The following is a 17,199-nucleotide window of genomic DNA, read 5'->3' on the forward strand; positions in this document are numbered from 1 at the left end:
AGGAGCACATCGATAGATGGAATATTAACGGGAAAGCATGTTACTTTTTAGCGCACCTTTTTCTGGTTAAACTTGACTTTTTTGAACAAACTACGGTAACTATATGTCAATGTTAGTGGTGGAGGTAGCTCTGTTCCAACCTATATCATAACCATTACAAACTAGGCCTGAATCTAGCCATCTCAAGCATGAACTATAACAACACACTATGGCTGATAGTGTAATGGTTAAGGGTTCTGCCTCTGACACAGGAGACCTGGGTTCGAATCTCGGCTCTGCCTGTTCAGTAAGCCAGCACTAATTCAGTAGGAGACCTTTGGCAAGTCTCCCTTACACTGCTACTGCCAATAGAGCGCGCCCTAGTGGCTGCAGCTCTGGCGCTTTGAGTCCGCAAGGAGAAAAGCGCAATATAAATGTTATTTGTCTTGTCTTGTCTTGGCGTAGTTCACAGAGCTCAATTGCATTGCAGAATAATTCTGCATATCATCTCCCTGCCCATACAGTACTATGGGCCTGTTCATAGTACTACATTGTAACTGATCGTGATCATTCTAACTCGCTGCATGCAATCTTTCCATTAAAGTCTATGTAGTCTCCATTGCAGTTCACAAACATTTTAACGCCTCGGTTATGCAACTGACCACTGTGAAATCAGCCTAACTTTGCTAATTCTAGTTTCATATTGAACAGCAAGAAGTAATAGCACCCAAAAGATTGCTAAAAATGCTGCATATGTGTATTAAAAGAGTGTTCAGATCACTGATACCTGTGAAATACTTGGACAAAGCCAAGTACCACACAATTCAATAAACTGTACTGCAGGCAACCAAAAATAAAGGCCCAAGGAACACCAGGACATTTGTTTCTAAGGAAAACATAGATGAATACTGCATACAATGACCTTGGAGACAAGGTGTCTAGTTCGCTCAGAGATTCAAACAGTGAAAGCATAAATTCCCTTTTGAAAGCAAGTGAAGCATTATTTAACCCTGACATAACAACCTTTCAGTGTGGACTACACCTAGCTACAAAAGGTGATTCATGCCTAAAGGTTGAGTGTTTAGAGTTGTCTTCAGAGAGGACTTCAAGACCATGAGACTCTCTAAAAAAACATTATGTGAGATACAACACATAGAAAAAGAAAAGGAGAACTGGAAGAATCATAGAAACACTGTTTACAAAGGCTGTATTTACAGTGGGATGTTGCGTTTTAATGCGTCGTTAAAGTCGCAATGTGTCTGCGTTAAGAGCAGTTTAGGAATGGGAGCTGGGAGAGTTGAGGAAATCCACTTTCTGGCCAAGCAGCAGTAATCAGGTGTTGCTGCACGCTGTGAAGACTTGCTGAAGATTTCTATTGGGAGTGATAACACAGGGTTAGGGCTCTTTTCCACTATGAAATGCGATTGCGATCGCAATCGCGTTTCAATTTCCACCATGCGATTGCGATTGAACTACTGTACTCATTATAGTCCAGCTCAATCGCATACAAAACCTGGCAGGACAACTATTGCGATTTGACCAAAATCGCATCGCAATCAGGTCGCACTAATGGAAATTGCTGCTGCAGTTTCCATTAGTTTAATGTACCTTGCGATTTGCGATCAGAAGCAAATCGCAAATCCCAGGCTAGTGGAAAAAGGCCCTTACTGCAGCTTTCCCACCACCCAGTCCAACACTGGTTAAGAGGTAACGCACTGCAAGCAGTGAGTTACCATACTGCAACATTTTGTTAATGCGACTTTAACGTCGCACTGTGAATAGGATTATCATTGTAGTGCGGTAAGCTGCGTTGCAAGACGTTATAACATGCGACCATAACGTCCCACTGCGAATGCGACCAAAAAGTCCCTCTCCGAAAATAAAACTTATATTGGGCCTCATAAAAAGAAAATTGGCAATAGGTTTTTGTTAAAATGCAAATATACTTATAGCTCGTAAATGTGATGAATATAAAAAAAAAGAGATCATGTGGGTGGAGAAAGCTTCACTGTGATTAGGTGGTAAGCACGTACAATTTGGTTCCCATTTTTATATCTTTCCTTGGATAGTGATATAGCCCATACTGTATATGTTGTGCCTGGGTAACCCAGAGGGGACGATGGAGAGGAAAGGGATGAGTCACCTAGCAACCATCTATAAGTGTAGGGATCTGTAATTAAGTTGTCTTTTAGGAGGATCATTATGTAAATGGGGTGGTATGAAGTCCTAAGAGAGTTTATTAAAGAGAAACTTCTGGCTCCTTAAACATACTGCATTCACAGTCTTAAAGAGACTCCGTAACAAAAAATTGCATCCTGTTTTTTATCATCCTACAAGTCCCAAAAGCTATTCTAATGTGTTCTGGTTTACTGCAGCACGTTCTACTATCACAGTCTCTGTAATAAATCAATGTATCTTTCCCCTGTCAGACTTGTCGGCCTGTGTCTGGAAGGCTGCCAAGTTCTTCAGTGTTGTGGTTCTGCTATGAACTACCCCTTCCAGGCCCCTCTATGCACACTGCCTGTGTATTATTTAGATTAGGGCAGCTTCTCTCTTCTCTCTTATCTTTTACAAGCTGGATAAATCGTCCTCTGAGCTGGCTGGGCTTTCACATACTGAAGAATTACAGACAAGGGCAAAGCTGTTTGCAGGAGAAAAACGTGCAGCCTAAAACTTCAGTGCATGGGAACTGCAGGGGGAAAGAAACACACAATGATCTCTTGAGATTCAAAAGGAAGGGTGTATACAGCCTGCTTGTGTATGAATGTATTTTCTATGTGTGGACATACTGTACATCAACCTACTTCCTGTTTTGGTGGCCATTTTGTTTGTTTATAAACAAACTTTTTAAAACTGTTTTTAACCACTTTTAATGCGGCGGGGAGCGGCGAAATTGTGACAGAGGGTAATAGGAGATGTCCCCTTACGCATTGGTATGTTTACTTTTGTGCGATTTTAACAATACAGATTCTCTTTAAAGCAAACCTGTGACAAAAAAAAAGAGAAAAATGAGATACTTACCGAAGTAAAGAGAACCAAAAGGATAATCCAGAAACTTCGGAACCCTCTTTTTTCTTTGCGGCTGTGCTCCCCCTTTGTGTATGAAAGTTGCTGCACTAAGCAGGTGCCTGCAAAGTAGCGTTGAGCCACTCGTGCAAGGAGGAAAATCGCCATCTTTGTGCTACTGTTTGAAGTGAACCTAAACTGAAAAGGACATGGATTTTTCCTTTTAAAATAATACCAGTTGCCTGACTCTCCTGCTGATCCTGTGATCTAATACTTTTAGCCACAGCCCCTCAACAAGCTGCACTAGTAGCATGCTTGTTTCAGGTGTGATTCAGCCACTACTGCAGCCAAAGAGATCAGCAGGACTGCCAGGCAACTAATATTGTTTAAAAGGAAACATCCATATCCCTCTCAGCTTAGGTGCACTATAAGGGCTTGTTCACACTATGAGCATGTGTGTATTTTTTTAAGCGCGGGCGATTTTAAAAATCGCCCTAAAAGCACTTGTGCAATGATTCCCTATAAGAGAGAGTTTTCACATGTGAGCAGTTCGATTACGGTCCGCTTCCAAAAGCGGCCTGTACCATTTTCTGAGCGCTTTAGCTCAATGGAAGGTATAGGGAAAAATCGCTAAGCGCTTGAAAAAGCGCTTTGTATAGCGATTTCCTGAGCGCTTTTAAGAATAAATACATTGTATTTATTCTTTTCTGGGTCAAAGAGTTCACTTCCTGACTAACAGGAAGTGAAAATCTCAATCGCTCATCAAAAGCGCTTAGAAAAGCGCTTTAACAAAACTGCCCAATGCTCAGAAAACGCCAGAAATCACTTGGGAGGGAAGAAAAAAAAAAATCGCCCATAAAAACACTCAGGGCTTGCAATCACGCTTGCGATTTATAATGTAACCATAGCCTAAGGGTGGGCTGCACCAGTGTCTGCGCAGTGTGGCCACGCTCATGCACAGATGGGAGTGTGAGCGCATGAAGTCCTAGTTGAATATGTTTAGAGGGTACCAGCGCTGGATCAGTGAGGACGAAGAAGATTCGGGAACGTTCTCAACTATACAGGGGGCTTCCCTCTTCTACGGTATGAAACTTTAAGTGACCCTTGATTAGGTTCATGTTAAAGACTACCAAGGTTGTAGTATACATTACAGTAAATGTATTCCTCATTGTTCCCTAATATAGGAAAAGTAATTTTACAGGTGATTAACTCACCGGAAATGGGTATTATTCTTATGCTAGGCAATCCTGTTGATTTTGCTACAGATTTTTACCTGTTTTTCAGATAGTGAATAAGTAACTTCTTACTAGCCACTACCAATGACATTTCCACAAATATATTTTTAAAAAACTACAATTTCTCAATTTTGCAATGCAAGTGGGAATTTGAAAAATTCTGAGATTGTTCGGAATTCCATGTGAAATTTTGGAATTTTCTTGGATTCGGCATTTGGCAATTTCGACCACTGACCGAATGAAAAGTCTCCACAGTGTTCAGAGATGTTCCGAAAGACCAACAAAAATAGTGTCCCAAAGCGGATACAGCAGTTATCAGTAACCCCATTTTACCTGCCCTCTATTGGCTTTTACCCAGCTAAATCTAACTTGCACCAGAAATACAAGTACCACCTATCACAGTGATGGCCCATGAGCACACAAACTGCAACCCCAAACCCTCTTAATTATCGCAAGGTGCCAACATAGCAATTTAAGGCCCCTTTTACACAGGAGGCGGACATTGGGCACACAGGGGTGCTAAGCCCCATAGCAGGTAATGGATTTGAAGTGCCCCTGACCCGAGGCAAAGCTGCCTAAGCTAAGCACAGAGGTATGTTCATGATGGATCCATATACCTGTGCGTTGTCAGTTCATCTCCTCATCTCCCTTGGTCCCAGCATTCACTCCTTATAATTCTGACTTTTCTCACTACAGCCAAATTTTAAAGCGGTATAAAACCCTGACATAATATTCAATAAAAACATGTTTTCCTACTTTTTATATGCCATACGGTTATCATATTTGCTTTTGTGCATAAGTATTAGTATTAATTTCGAAATTATACATTCCCAAAGTACACATTTTTTGCACTGAAAGCTGATTTTGCATTTTATTTATAACTGCTTTATTCATGTTCTAACAAGCAGAAACGCTTTCTAAATTGTCTGACTTTGTTCAGGGGACCCGGCAGTGTAGAAGAAGTGTTTATTTACATTCCTCACTTGATACAATTAAACACAAGATAACATTATCTACAACTTCGGATGCGTCCAGATTTCTCTGCACTGAACTTTCAAGTCCTGTGTGTAACCCTTTGAATGCTGTTCTAGCAAAAAAAAAAAATGCTGGTTGTATATAATATGCTGTAAATAATCTATTAGAGCAAAGAAGAAATGCTGGGTTTCATTCCGCTTTAGACAGGAAGAGGCAGGCTTGCCATGATGCTCCCGCTTTTCACCCTCCCATTCCCTGCTCTTCCTTGACCCATTGGAGGGAATGGAAGGGTGATAGGAGGGAGCATCAAAGCAAGACTGTCTCTTCCTGTCTGAAAATTTGACTTCAGCCAAAAGCAGGGCTGTGGAGTCGGTCCAAAAATCCACCGACTCCGACTCCTCTGTTTAGGATTCCACCGACTCCGACTGGGTACATGTAAGAATGATGTGCAGGTACTCTGCAGGGGAAGAAGGAGATTGTAAACAGACAACACCTCTGTGTTCAATGTGCACAGCATTCTCAGTGGATTCCCTGCAGCTCTGTGGGGAGTGCATATGTAGAGTATAGTACTACTGTGTAACAAAGTAAACCTGAGACAGATTAAATTAAAGTTTTATACATACCTGGGGCTTCCTCCAGCCGCCTTCAGGATAATCAGTCCCTCGTTGTCCTCCTCCACCACCTGGATCTTCTGCTATGAGTCCAGGTACTTGAGCCAGTCAGGCGTAGTGCGCATGCACACACTCCGCCGCCAGGAGCATACTACACCTGTGCAGCACTATTGCGCAGGTACAGAATGTTCCTGGCTGTGGGAGCGGCATGCGGCTGGACAGCGCTGACTGGCTGAATTACCAGGACTCATAGCAGAAGATCCGGGTGGTGGAGGACAGCGAGGGACTGATTAGCCTGAAGGGGGCTGGAGGAAGACCCAGGTATGTATAAAACTTTACTTTTCATCCGTCTCAGTTACCCTTTAATTTGTAGTCACCAAACCAAATTTTAATAACATATCAAATTATTTGATTTCATCAGCAAAGGGAGTGCATACATTTGCATAAATCAGCATCAATGCAGAATTATTTCCATCTCATTGACCATCTCTATTAGTGACACAGCTACACATCAGGCTTTATTCTTACAGCATAGATGTTATTTAGTATATATATAAGAGATTCCTGTGTACACATCATATATACAGTCACAATCAGATATGTATATCTGACCTTAAAAATACGGGGACTGCTTTATTGAAGCAGCACAAGTAACTAATTTTGATTGGTTTATTTCATTTTTGTGGACTAAGCACAGCTATTACTGTATTTATACTGTATATATACATTACTTTTCATGACTATTATCTGAGAAATAGAACATTTTATCATATTTTCTATTTTAATTACAGTTACAAATTCATTAGGAGTCGGAGTCGGTGCATTATTTCCCGACCCTGACTCCGACTCCAGGCACCCAAAATTGCCCGACTCCACGACTCCGACTCCGACTCCACAGCCCTGGCCAAAAGTCAGTATTTTTCTAGTAGAGATTACTAGAGTCGGAGGGATGAAGGAGAAGAATAGTCAACGAAGAGTGGTATGTGGATTCAGTATGAATATACCTTTGTGCTTGCCTAAGGTAGCTGTCTGCAGAGATGGATTAAGATGTAATTGGGCCCTAGGCAAGGTAGTAGATTTGGGGTTCCCTTGTGGTCCGTTTGGTAAGCTGAAGTGGAGAGAGGTCAAAGAAGGTGGCAGGTGGGCCCCTTGACACTCACTAGGCCCCAAGCAACTGCCTAGGTTGCCTAGTGGATGATCCTGCTCTGCACATATTAAGTTTACCTCTGAGTGTTTGGGCAATAAAATGTGTATGGGCATTTTCATATCTCAGCACTGTAACTAACTGCATTATGAAAGTGCATGTTCTACAGTGCATTTCTGGATAACTTGAAGTGATAACGTGCCCATTGTCATAGAGTTTCTATATAATGTGAAATACAAAGTGCACATTAAAACATGCAGGGGGCGCATTGTGTTATGCCTATGTAAGGGCTCGTTTCCATATAGCACGCTTTCAGGCATGCTTATGGAAATGCGATTGCAGGGACAACATAGACGTAGCATAGACTGCACTGTCTGCTATTTCCATACATGCTCTGCGATTGCTGCGATTCACCGCTGAATCACAGCGCATGGTTGCCTGTATTTCGGGGAGATTGCAGCCGCAATCCCATTCAGTATTATGAGTGGGATCGCAAGCGCCGCCCTCCAAGGAGTCACGTGCAATGCAGAGCCTCTCTATGTTGCAAAAGGAAACAAGCCCTTATAGCGTAGGCATAATGCAATACGCTTAGTGTGAATTTAGCCTCAGAGTTTCAGATCCCCACTCTCTTTTCCCCTCGTCTACTTTCAACTGGAGTACCCCAAGGCTCAGTCCTTAGTTCCATTCTCTTTTCCATCTTTACTTATGGTCTAAGCCCACTAGCCTATTTTGCTTCCAATATTGCCAGCAAACACTTAATACAACCAAAAGCGTATTTTTAATTAATAATTGATGACAACCAATCACTTCTTCAAAACAACCCAAAGCCATATTTGTATCCAAACGCCATTTAAAAATAGCATTGTTGGCTTGGTGCTCTCCAAACTTAGATCCTATCACAAGCAAACAATGCACTGTCATAAGGCTACTTTCACACTATGCACTTTGTGTTGTGCATCCTGAAAAACTATGTGGAAAATATGATGTCATGCATACAGTCCATGTTAATATGCTCGTCGCCTGGTAAGCGCAAGCTGGCTGTGTCTCATAACAGAATTTGCTGAACGACACCACTAATGCGCAGATGTGAATGAACAAATGCAATATTACAGCATCACATTGCCATGTGATTATATTGTCCTTTGCAGGGCAACAGTTGCATTGTTTAAATATCCTAAATCTGGAAGGCCATAAACACTTAAATTAGTCTGCTGATCAGGGCTGTGGAGTCGGTACAAAAATCCGACTCCGACTCCTCAGTTTAGGATTCCACGGACTCAGACTCCTCTAATTTGCATAGTACAATCTTGTTGATTGAAAGTATGTAACATGAAATTCGTCTCTTAACTGCCAACGCTTAGGAATTTTAAAAGACAACTGAAGTGAGAAGAATATGGAGAATGCCATATTTATTCCCTTTAGTCATAGACTAAAACTAGTCCTTGGTAAGAGTACTTGTAAAAGGTACAAACCGGAACAAAGAACATCTATCAGGCCCTAGGCAATGTAACTGTGGGTACATGTAAGCGTGATGTGCAGGTACTCTGCAGGGGAATAAGGGGAGTCTTCCTCTATTACACATTCTTCATGCACAATCTGAACCAGGTTTATGGGTGATAGACAACACCGTGTTCAATGTGCACAACATTCTCAGTGGATTCCCTGCAGCTCTGTGGAGAGTGCATATGTAGAGTATAGTACTACTGTGTAACAAAGTAAACCTGAGACAGATGAAATTAAAGTTTTATACATACCTGGGGCTTCCTCCAGCCCCCTTCAGGCTAATCAGTCCCTCGCTGACCTCCTCCGCAACCTGGATTTTATGCTATGGGTCCAGGTACTTGAGCCAGTCTGGCATAGTGCGCATTATTATTATTATTATTATTATTATTATTGATTTATAAAGCGCCAACATATTCCGTGGCGCTGTACAAAGTAAGATACAAACATGGGGTACATAATAATACAGACAATGGTGTACACCAATATACAAGATACATAATTAGTGACAAAATACAAAGAATGATACAAAATACAAATTATCGAATTGGTAATGACAGTGATAAAATTAACATGATGAATAAAATGTATAATGGTCACCAAGACACAAAAGGGGGAGAGAGCCCTACCCTTGGAAGCTTACAATCTAAAGGGAATTTGGGGGGGGGGGGGGGGGGAACAGGAGGAGGGGTAGTATGCAGCAAATATATAGAGGCTTTGTGTTTTAGGATACCTAGTAGGAGTGCAATTTGGTCTTAGTACAAAGGGAAGTGGCCTAAGGTAGAGCATATGCTTGTCGGAACAAGTGTGTTTTTAGAGAGCGTTTAAAGGTAACAAAGGTTGGCGACTGACGGATGTGTTGTGGGAGGGCATTCCAGAGGAGGGGTGAAGCGCGTGCGAAGTCTTGTAAACGTGAATGTGAGGAGTTGATTCTAGAGGAGGACAACAGAAGATCATGTGCCGATCTGAGATTGCGATTGGGTTTGTATCTGGAGATTAGTGAGGATATGTACCGGGGAGAGAGATTGTGGAGAGCTTTGTAGGTTAGGGTTAGGAGTTTGAACTGAATCCTCTGGTTAATTTGCAGCCAGTGAAGAGCTTGACAAAGAGGGTCGGCAGAGGAAGATCGAGAAGAAAGATGAATGAGACCAGCAGCTGAGTTCAGTACCGACTGGAGCGGGGCCAGTTTGTTAGACGATAGTCCACAAAGTAGTACGTTGCAGTAGTCCAGACGAGAAATTATGAGAGCATGTATTAACATTTTAGTTGTGTCTTGAGTGAGAAAGGGACGGATGCGAGATATGTTTTTGAGTTGGAGATGGCAGGAACTGGTTATGGAGTGAACATGTGGAATAAAAGAGAGAGATGAGTCGAATATCACCCCCAAGCACCGAGCTTTGGGAACTGAAGTTATGGGAGTGATATTAACATTTATTGTAACTACAGGCAGGGAGGTGGACAGAGACGGTGGAAAAATTATTAGTTCTGTTTTACTCATATTAAGTTTTAGGAAGCGAGAGGACATGAAGGAGGATATAGCAGACAAGCAGTCAGGAACACGTTTAAGGAGGGAGTTAAGGTCTGGGGCAGAGAGGTACAGTTGTGTATCGTCTGCATAGAGGTGGTATTGAAACCCGAATGAGTTGATTAAATCACCAAGACCATGCATGTAGATGGAAAAGAGGAGGGGACCAAGGACAGAGCCTTGGGGAACCCCGACAGACAAAGCATGAGGAGAAGAGATCCGATCTGAGTAGGAGATTGTGAAGGACCTTCCAGAGAGGTAAGAAGTTAACCATGTGAGAGCAAGGCCCTTTATTCCGCATGCACACACTCCACCGCCAGGAGCGTATTACACCTGCGCAGCACTATTGCGCAGGTGCAGAACACTCCTGGCTGTGGAAGTGGCATGCGGCCGGACTGCGCTGACTGGCTGAATTACCAGGACTCATAGCAGAAGATCCAGGTGACGGAGGAGGACAGCGAGGGACTGATTAGCCTGAAGGGGGCTGGAAGAAGCCCCAGGTATGTATAAAACTTTTCTTTTCATCCTTCTCAGGTACCATTTAATTCGTAGTCACCAAACCAAATTTTAACAACATATCAAATTATTTGATTTCATGAGCATAAATTTGCATAAATCAGAATCAACGCAGAATTATTTCCATCTCATTGACCATCTCTATTAGTGACACGGCTACACATCAGGCTTTATACTTACAGCATAGATGTTATTTAGTATATATAAGAGATTCCTGTGTACACATCATATATACAGTCACAATCAGATGTGTATATCTGACTTTAAAAATACGGGGACTGCTTTATTGAAGCAGCACAAGTAACTAATTTTGATTGGTTTATTTCATTTTTGTGGACTAAGCACAGCTATTACTGTATGTATAAATAATTTATGATAACTATTATCTAAGAAATAGAACATTTTATCATATTTTCTATTTTAATTACAGTTTAAATTCATTAGGAGTCAGAGTCGGTGCATTTTTCCCCGACTCCGACTCCAGGCACCCAAAATTGCCCTGACTCCGACTCCACAGCCCTGCTGCTGATGTCTAACGATTAACAGGCTCATCACAATAGAGGCATTTAACTAGGATTAAATAGGCTGGAGGTACTTAAAAGGATGTGGCCAAATTCCAAACAGCAAATGCCACTCACCCTACACTTGGGGGAAGTAGAGGTAATTTCACACAATGCAAAGTTGCACTGCAAAATGAAAATAATGTAATCTCTATGGACCTGCCACGATTTCTGGAAGCATCTTCAATTTGGGTAATGATTTGCAATTGACACTGCATGCGGTATGTCATAAAGTAGTGCATGTATTTAGTTTTTAAAAACAAAAGTTTGCTTTCCTAAAACAGAAATAATTTGCGATAATTCAGGTTGGAGTGAGCTTGAGATGTCTCCCAGGGCATCACTGCTGAATATATGCAAATTAACCATTGTACCCTTAGAAGCTAAACACACCTCCAGAACCGCTGGAATGCAATGATGTGTCAGCTTGTTAAATTTGTACAGAGCCATATTAATCCAACATGCATACAGACTGTTTCGGATTGTTTGATCCTCATCAGTGCATGGCATGGATTAATTTGGCTCTATGGAGTAGGGCTTGTAACACCGAGAGGTACAGACTAACCAGCAAGCTCATGGTGACCCAGAACTCATTGGAGTGCGTAAGGGACTACAATTTAGTTTTTAAAATGCCCCCTCCAAAAAAAATCAAATTGCTGAATCACAGATGCTTCTGGAAATTGTGGTAGGCCAATACGTTATATGCAGGTATACATTGCGGCAAAGTGCATGGGATTCCCCCAAGTGTGACCCCTGTTTTACACAGTCACACACAGAGACGCCACCAGTGAGGAGGAGTTGGAATGGTTTTGCAATATTCAAAACTGCCCTGTTGTGTTTTGGGGTGTGGTCTGTGGCAGAAGGATTTACCTTACCTATATCGCTGCTTGTAGCCGATGCGCTGCATGGTGTTCTCCATCTTTCTGACACCGGAAATTTGGCTGTGCAGAAGTGTCAGCAAGATGGAGGGCAGTGTTCACTGCGTTGGATAGAGGCAGATATATATTTAAGGGAACCCCTTCTGGCACGACTATGCCCCTGTACATGCCAGGACAGTTTTGCATTTCATGAAACTGTTCCCACTTATTTTTATGAAAGTCAGAGGTATCAGTTTACAAAAACATTTGTAACTCTGTGTAGTCAATTAAGACACTCCTCTGAATTTCTATATGTACATACTAATAGCCCTGCAACATGCATAAAGCAAACATACAACATGTATCAGATGTAGCTACATGATCCTCCAAATAACAAAGGTGTGCAATGCTCTTCCTATAACCAGTGCAGCTACAATATTGACAGGTGCAGTCACACTGCCTTATAACCAATGCAGTCATCATATCCCCCACATAATATCTGTACAATGATGTTCCACCATATCTACTGCACCTATAATCTCATAAATAAAGGGCAGGTCATATGTACCGCCATACTCCCTCTCTCCTTACATTTCCCTTATGCTCAGCTGCAGAGAAGCCTGGCCTACTTGATCTTGTGATTGTTCCCTGGCTCCCATGTCTGTCGCTAATGATGTCACATGATATTCACTGGGGAGGGAGGTGGAAGCCAGATTCCAGGAAGTAGCTGCCAGAACCGCCAGGTAAAACCTGCAGTTGTGTACACTCCAATAGAGAAAAAGAAGTTGAGAGTGGTAGCACACAACAGGGAAGTGCTTAGTGAGCAAGGAGTTGGAGAGTGGATGGTAATGGTGCCCCTACTGGCAATGTGTGCCCTTAAATCCTGGGGTGCACTACCTCCCTGCTTATGCCAAAGCCTGATTAATAAATTAGGCATAGTCATAGGCCATGATGCAAATTGCAGCTACGGCAGCACCGACTGAGTAAACTGGGCACCAAGGTTCGACTCTCCCCTAATTGACAAAATCCTCCCCTGTATAACATGTGCACACATTAATCATGATGGGTGGCGGGGGTGGTCTATCGGCACATGGGATTTGGCTATCATGTAGCCAAACATCAGATTAGCAATGCTAGTGATAGGTAAGATTAGAGGGATTAGTGTAGGGGGGGGGGGGGGGGGCGGCAAAGTAAGGGTTTAAGCATAGTTAGGGGGTCGGTTAGTGTTAGGCATAGATAAGGTGGAGGTTAGTATTAGGCATAGATAGGGGGAGGGTTAGAGGTAGGAGTTGGGGTTAGTGCTAGGCATATGCAGGGGGAGGTTAGTGTTAGGCATAAGTAGGGGGAGGTTAGTGTTAGGGGTAGGAGGGGGGGTTAGTGTTAGGCATAAATAAGTGTGTGTGTGTGTGTGGGGGGGGGGTGAGTGTTAGAAGTAGGAAGGGGGAGGTTAGTGTTAGGCATAAATAGGTGTGTGTGTGGCAGGGCTGTGGAGTCGGAGTCGTGGAGTCGGAGTCGTGGAGTCGAGCAATTTTGGGTGCCTGGAGTCGGAGTCGGAGTTGGGAAAAAATGCACCGACTCCAACTCCGACTCCTAATGAATTTGTAACTGTAATTAAAATAGAAAATATGATAAAATGTTCTATTTCTTAGATAATAGTCATTAAAAATAATGTATATATACAGTATATATACAGTAATAGCTGTGCTTAGTCCACAAAAATGAAATAAACCAATCAAAATTAGTTACTTGTGCTGCTTCAATAAAGCAGTCCCCGTATTTTTAAGGTCAGATATACATATCTGATTGTGACTGTATATATGATGTGTACACAGGAATCTCTTATATATACTAAATAACATCTATGCTGTAAGAATAAAGCCTGATGTGTAGCTGTGTCGCTAATAGAGATGGTCAATGAGATGGAAATAATTCTGCACTGATGCTGATTTATGCAAATGTATGCACTCCCTTTGCTGATGAAATCAAATAATTTAATATATGTTGTTAAAATCTGGTTTGGTGACTACAAATTAAAGGGTACCTGAGACGGATGAAGAGTAAAATTTTATACATACTTGGGGCTACCTCCAGCCCCCTTCAGGCTAATCAGTCCCTCGCTGTCCTCCACCACCCGGATCTTCTGATATGAGTCCTGGTAATTCAGCCAGTCAGCGCTGTCCGGCTGCATGCCGCTCCCACAGCCAGGAACATTCTGCACCTGCGCAATAGTGCTGCACAGGTGTAGTATGCTCCTGGCGGCGGAGTGTGTGCATGCGCACTACGCCCGACTGGCTCAAGTACCTGGACTCATAGCAGAAGATCCAGGTGGTGGAGGAGGACAACGAGGGACTGATTATCCTGAAGGGGGCTGGAGGAAGCCCCAGGTATGTATAAAACTTTAATTTCATCTGTCTCAGGTTTACTTTGTTACACAGTAGTACTATACTCTACATATGCACTCCCCACAGAGCTGTAGGGAATCCACTGAGAATGCTGTGCACATTGAACACAGAGGTGTTGTCTGTCACCCATAAACCTTGTTCAGATTGTGCATGAAGAATGTGTAATAGAGGAAGAATCTCCTCATTCCCCTGCAGAGTACCTGCACATCACTCTTACATGTACCCACACTTACATTGCCTAGGGCCTGATAGATGTTCTTTGTTCCGGTTTGTACCTTTTACAAGTACTCTTACCAAGGACTAGTTTTAGTCTAAAGGGAATAAATATAGTAGTCTACATATCCTTCTCACTTCAGTTGTCTTGTAAAATTCCTAAGCGTTGGCAGTTAAGAGACGAATTTCATGTTACATACTTTTAATCAACAAAATTGTAATATGCAAATTAGAGGAGTCGGAGTCGAGGAGTCGGAGTCGATGGAATCCTAAACTGAGGAGTCGGAGTCGGTGGATTTTTGGACCGACTCCACAGCCCTGGTGTGTGGGGGGGTTAGGGTTAGAAGTAAGAAAGGGGAGGTTAGTGTTAGGCATAAATTGATGGGAGGTTAGTGTTAAGGGTAGGAAGGGGGAGGTTAGTGTTAGAGGTTTTTTTTTTTTAAATAGATATCAGCATGAAATCTATGAAAAATTAATTACCACCACTCGCTTCAGTGTCACCTCTGGCGCCCCTGCAGAGCATTGAAGCCACACTCACCTCTCCTGCTTCTATCATTTCCTGTTGCCCTGCACAAATACTGCAGGGCACCAGCTAAAGCAGTATTAGAAGAGGGAACACCTAGGAGGCCCATCGCTGGATCTAGCTCACCCGCATGGATACTCGACCACACACACACGCACGCACGCACTTTTGGTCGATTTCAGAAAGAAATTGATCTAAATTATATTCTGATGGCATGTTGAGGCATCAATCTTTAGGAGAAATATTGCATAGTGTATGGCTATCTTTAGGTGTAGTTAGGGGGGAGGTTAGTGTGAGGTGTAGGTAAGGGAAGCTGATCGTAGACTATCGGTGAACTATTCTAACTATCTGCAAGCAGGCGTCCAATTTAAGGTGCTCTTTATAGGTTTATGCAGCAGACCTCCTGTGGTAGGTAAATACAGTAGCAACCCCCTGGAACAATGTAACAAGTCTGATCACTAGAGTCCATCAGGAAAGATAGACTGCAACTACACAAACATTCGAATGTTGCTCAACCTGACCATAAACAACTGGATACTAATTATCTAATATCTACATTTTAATATAACGGGGCTTCCACACGTGACAATTTCAGTAATTTTTAGTTGCCAGTTTACAATTGTCAAAAAAACCTACACACAAACATGGCAATCCGATAAATGATTTTCCGTTAGTTTTAACAGTTTCTCTTCATCAAATGATGGACATGTAAAATGAATCAAACAGATGTCATGATTATTAAAATATCTGATTTTCAGAGGGTTGGATAAAATGACTGGATTAACTAGGGATTGAGGTTAGCAGGCCAGCCCTGTGTGTATGGGTATCATATTTCTTCTAAGCCCTCCATGCTCAGCATGTGGCAAAGGACAGGTAAATGTGTTCACACAACACAAACCACTAAAGGCACAAATGATCATCTCCTGTGTACGCTATTTATTATCCCAATCACAGATCACCAATGACTAGGAAGAGTTTGTAGAAAACAGTTTATAGTATTTATAATACCCCCAGCATAAAAAAGCTGCCCAAATAGGAGAAGACAACACTGCCACTGTTGACCAGTATAAACTAGAGGAATAGCAGCTGCACTACGTGTGTACATACCTGGCGCAGGGATCATAGGACGCCGCAGCATTCATACACATGACCTAGAATACAGAATTACACTCTCACCTGCTGTTCTTGGGGTTCAAATCACGTGTTTTCCTTTTAGGTTGCCAGTTGCACTAGCGTGTTAATCCCGTTTCCCTGGTGACAGCAGACAGCACAGGGAGGAGGTGCAAGCAACGCTACGAGTGCCATGATGCCATTAGGCGGAAAATAGATAGAGGGCGGAGTTATACGTTTGATTGACTGTTCAGGACACATGGATGCACGGGTGCAGGCTTGCCGAATTACACCCTCCCTTTACTCCGCCCCCTACTGCTGCTGTCACCGCTCATCATCATCCATGCTGCTTTGCTGGATGATTGGGCACCCTTGGCTTGACATCACACCCATATGGTCTCCTCCTCCCTCTTCCCAAAGGCAGCAGCATCTGTCACCCTCGGACCCTCCAGCAGTGTATACTCCCGTGTACAGCAGCGCTCTCTACTCTCTGGCTTCCGTACACCGGGCGGGGTGGTTAGTTCAACTGTGTAGGTTAATTTGTTTGAGCAGCGGCTCTAATGACAGCAGTAGAGCAGACAGGAACGATGCACAGCTCTCGTCAGCAGGACAGAGGCAGCTGTGGAAGTAGGAGCGCAATGGTCACCCAGCAAGTGTGTGTGTGTGTGTGTGTGTGGGGGGGGGGTTATACTGGCCAACATACTTCATACCAAAGGTGGAGCTGGGTAAATAGTGGCCTCATAGGTAGGAGGAGGAACCACTAGAACCCCAGGGAATACACCACTTCAGAGGAGTGGTAGGTGTAATGAAAAATATTGCAACCTGTAATATTTTGCAACTTAAATGGACTGCGCAAGCGTGCCTTCTTTCACATTTCCTGGCTGTCATTATTTGCAACTGCCAGTGTTTAGTTCCCTCCACGACGGGTGAAACTAGAAATCACTGGGCCCAATTGCAAAACTTTGGATGGGGACCCCTCCTTCTGCACACTGAGTAGAGACTGTCTACAAATCTTTGTCTACAAAACTGTGTATGATTCATTATCA

At 42.8% G+C, this 17,199-nt stretch overlaps 1 protein-coding gene across 6 annotated transcripts in view; it reads right to left on the reverse strand.

Moving 5' to 3' along the window:
- Nucleotides 1–16,371, reverse strand: part of MAK (male germ cell associated kinase) — a 79,501-nt gene extending 63,130 nt beyond the window's left edge. For 3 of the 6 annotated variants that reach the window (XM_068236891.1, XM_068236893.1, XM_068236892.1), the window contains exon 1: nt 16,220–16,370. The gene's annotated coding sequence lies outside the window, so the exon portion shown is untranslated. The other 3 variants (XM_068236887.1, XM_068236890.1, XM_068236888.1) reach the window with 2 other exon arrangements.
- Nucleotides 16,372–17,199: the final 828 nt, after the last annotated feature.

This window comes from Hyperolius riggenbachi, chromosome 5 (assembly GCF_040937935.1).
Source record: "Hyperolius riggenbachi isolate aHypRig1 chromosome 5, aHypRig1.pri, whole genome shotgun sequence".
NCBI lineage: Eukaryota > Metazoa > Chordata > Amphibia > Anura > Hyperoliidae > Hyperolius > Hyperolius riggenbachi.